The sequence below is a fragment of the Myotis davidii genome, unplaced genomic scaffold, assembly GCF_000327345.1.
Source record: "Myotis davidii unplaced genomic scaffold, ASM32734v1 scaffold2301, whole genome shotgun sequence".
NCBI lineage: Eukaryota > Metazoa > Chordata > Mammalia > Chiroptera > Vespertilionidae > Myotis > Myotis davidii.
The window spans coordinates 337,535-341,878 of record NW_006291016.1 but is presented as its reverse complement, the minus strand read 5'-3'; positions in this window follow the sequence as shown (position 1 = coordinate 341,878).

The window sequence follows — 4,344 nt, the reverse complement described above, 5'->3', positions numbered from 1 at the left end:
CAACCAGTGCTGGGGATTAGATGGAACCTGCAACCCAGGTATGTGCCCTTGAATGGGAATCAAACCTGGGACCCTTTGGTACTTGGACCAACACTCTAACCACCTGGCAACACTGGCCAGGGTGATTGATAAAGTTCTTATTTGAGTTTTGTTTTCACTTTACAATTAGTTTTTATAATTATTTATTAAATTGCTGTAACTTTATTTAGAGAATTCTAATGCATAAGGTTTTGTATATTTTCTTTTTTATATTTTCTAGTTCTTATTTTTTATTTGCTTGTGATATTTTAAGCTTCCCTTTTTTCCCTTTTCTTTATAGCTTCCAAGGTTTGTATTGTGAACAAGTTGGTTTTTTCATGTGTTCATTTGTAAATTTGATTGATTGATCTCTTAAACATTGATGTTATAGATCTGCGCTGTCCAACCAAGTATAATGGAAGCCACATATGGAATTTAAAATTTTTTCATAGCCACAGTTTAAAAAAGTAAAAAAACAAGTGAGTTTCATTTTAATATATTTTATTTAACCAAGTATATTCAAAATATTTCAACATGTTTCCAGTATAAAATTTGTATAATGAGATATTTTATATTCTTTGGGGGGGGGATGTCTTCAAAATCTGTTCTCAATTTTTCAATTTGGACTAGCCACATTGGATTCCATATTGAACAACACAGAGATAGAGGAGAGTAGCTACTCTGCTTAGGGCAGAAAAGCCCAAGGAGCCTAGAAAAGCTAGAAAATTTTACTTGTGTGATGAGAAAAAATGGAAAACAATGTCACTGCAAAATGAGGCTGTGTTTTGACTACCAGTACATGTCCTAATCTCTCATAGACTTGTATTGTGATAAACTTTAGGGAGGTGTGGAGTCTATAGAGGGAAATTGGAGGGGTGTCAAGTTACTATGGTCTCGTGGGTGATAAGGAGCATTAGGCAAGAGTTGGACAAGGGAAGCCAGCATTGATTGACCTCCAGTGGGTATCTTGCTTGAGGCTAGACATTTAACTTACCCTAATTCATGTAATTACCACCTCAACTTAAGATGATGATTATTATTCCTAATGGTGGAAACTGAGGTCAGGAAGTTAACTAAGTTTCTCCAGGTCACACAGGTGGTAAGTACTAGCAAGCTCTCTGATTTCAAAGCTTTTGTTCTTTCTAACCACAGTATTTTGTGTGTTTTTTAAAAAAATGTATTTTTATTGATTTCAGAGAGGAAAGGAGAAGGAGAGAGAGATAAAAACATCAATGATGAGAGAGAATCATCGATTGGCTGCTTCTTACATGCCTCCCACGAGAGACTGAGCCTGCAACCTGGAATGTGCCCTGACTGGGAATCGAACTGTAACCTCCTGGTTCATAGGTCAATGCTCAACCACTGAGCCACATCAGCCAGGCATGTGTGGGTTTTTTTTGTTGTTTGTTTGTTTGTTTTTGCAAATCAGATTCTAGTCTTAACTCTATTTCTAACTAGTTGTATGACCTTGAAGAAAAGTTTCACCTGTGGACTTAGTACCTTCATTAGTCCAGTTAGAGTTGACCTGGGTCCCTGAGAGACTACTGAGAAGGTGAGCTCGGGTTATAAGTATTGTTGCTAGGGAGAAGGGTTTCTCCAGAGTTAAATAAACTGTTAAGGGATCAGGTTTATTATCTTGGTTTCAGTAGCACCATTAAGGGGTCTAATAATAAGCCCTAATGTTATGGAGTACTTAAGGGCCATATACTGTTCTGTCTTTACATGTATTAACTCATTTAATCCTCACAGTCACCTATGAGGTAGGTTCTATTAATATTAGTATTGCCTTTTCACAGATGAGGGCAGTGGAACAGAGAGGCTAAGCAGCTTGCCCCAAGGCCACAGAAGTAATACGAGGTAGAACTAGGATTCAAACATAGCTGACTCCAGACCTGTACTCTTAACTCACTACTTATGTTCGGAGACTTATATCATGTTCGTCAGTTAATCATTGTGTATTTTATCACTTGCTACTTGAACATATACTTCCCATAAAAGTGTAAAATACTGCCACTGCTCTAAAGCTGTTGGTCTTATTGATAGATGCACTAAGCCTTTTCATGTAGAAAATAAGTTACTACATGTCTCAGCTGGCTGGTGTGGCTCAGTGAAGTGTCATCCCTTGCACCAAAAAGTGGACCATTTTGATTCCTAGTCAGGGCACATACTCAGGTTGCTGGTTTGATCCTAGTCAAGATACACAGGGGAGGCAACCAATCCATATTTCTCTCTGACATTGATGTTTCTCTCTCTTCTATTCTTCTCCCTTCCTCTCTGAAATCAATAAAAATAAATAAAAAGAAAGTAGAGCACATCAATGATGAGAGAGAATTATTGATCGGCTGCCTCCTACATGCCCCATACTGGAGATTGAGCCTGCAACGTGGGCACGTGCCCTGGAATTGAACCATAACCTCCTGGTTCATAGGTCGATGCTCAACCACTGAGCCACGCCGGCCGGGCCCAATCAGGTTTTAATGACAGGATCAGCCTGTCGTAAGACCTCACCCATTTATAAAGCGACCTGTTGATGGGAAGAAGAGAAGATAGAGAGTCAAGATACACAGGGGAGGCAACCAATCCATATTTCTCTCTGACATTGATGTTTCTCTCTCTCCCCCCTCCCTTCCTCTCTCTCTAAAATCAATTAAAAAACATAAAAATTAGTTTTTGAGGTCAGTTTAGATCAGATAAACTTGACAAGTACATTGTTATGACTTGAAAAATAGCTATAGTTTATTTACTTTGCATATCTATAGAAGTTCATTATATAGTTGTAAAATCATGTAAAATTGATTAAATGATAATTTTATAATTAAAAATTTTAGATATCATTATGTTGAATGCTCTAATTTTACAGATGAAAAGATAATACCAAGAAAGTAGAGCTAGCCCTAGGGGTTTGGCTCAGTGGATAGAGGGTTGGTCTGCGGTCTAAAGGGTCCCAGGTTCAACTCCGGCCAAGGGCACATGCCTGGGTTGTGGGCTCGATCCCCCCCAATAGGGGCATGCAGGAGGCAGCCAATCAATGATTCTCTCTCACTGATGTTTCTCTCTCTTCTATTCTTCTCTTATCCATGGATGTTTCATCTCTTTGTGTGTATTAGTTCCAGTAAACATGGGTATGCATTCCATATGGTTTTTCTTTTTTGTTGGTCTGTTTGTTTTTATTGATTTTAGAGAGAGAGGAAAGGAGATAGAAACGTAGATGAAAGAGAGAAACATGGATGGGTTGCTTCCTGCACACACCCTGACCGGGGATCAAACCTGCAACCTAGCCCTAGCTGGTTTGGCTCAGTGGCTAGAGCACCGGCCTGTGGAGCGAAGGGGGTCCCAGGATCGATTCGGGGCCCCGGACAGGGGTTGCGGGCTCAGTCCCTAGCAGAGGCGTGCAGGAGGCAGCCGATCAATGATTCTCTCTCATCGCTGATGTTTCTATCTCTCCCTCTTCCTTCCTCTCCAAAATCAATAAAAGTAAATAAATAAAAAAGTAGAGCTATTTCTGTTCTTATACTGTATTAGGGAAAACCTACCTGAGCTAGTAAAAAGGGAGGATTTATTCTAAGAATGTAAGGATTTCTTTCACAACCCAAAGGCAGAAATAGAGCTAGGCCTAGGAACTTTAAAAATTAAGGTGTTGGGGAGCATTCCCTATCCTTTTAACATTATTTTGAGTTGACTAATTTTTTTGAATTAAACATTATTTTATTAACTGAGCAAGAAAACAGTACAAGTTCTAAAATGGGCAATCTCACCACACACGTATGCGCGAGCACACGCACCCCAACTTAACGATAGTTTCACATATGTTAACTTTATGATGGTGCAAAAGTGATATCCTGAGATCTTGGTTTCTAATGCCATCCTTAGAGCTCTTCGAAGAGGTACCCGATTCTAAGACTGCGTTCCTAGGTTGCTTTCCTTTTCTTTGTCTCTGCTATCTTGTGCGTCCGCCTTGTACGTCACCTGCGTCCGCCATCTTGTGCGTCGTCCGCCTTGTGCGTCCGCTGACGTCACCTGCGTCCCCCGTCTTCGCTTGCGTTCGCCATCTTGTGCTTCTGTCCTTTGGTGCGTAGCCCAGCTTCTGCGGAGCCTGTTGGTGGGGAGACACCCCTCACTTACCTAGGTGACCACGACGTTGCCCCCTTCACCCTCTCTGGTGAGTCGGGTCTGTAGAACCCATGACCTAATCCCAGAGGAGAAGACTTTAGAGCGCGGGGGTGCGCGGTGAGGGGTGCGGGGTGCGCGGTGAGGGGGGACTTAACTCAGTGATACTCAGGCCACGTGGCAGCAGAAGTTCCAGTTCCAGTTAGACACAGTGCATGC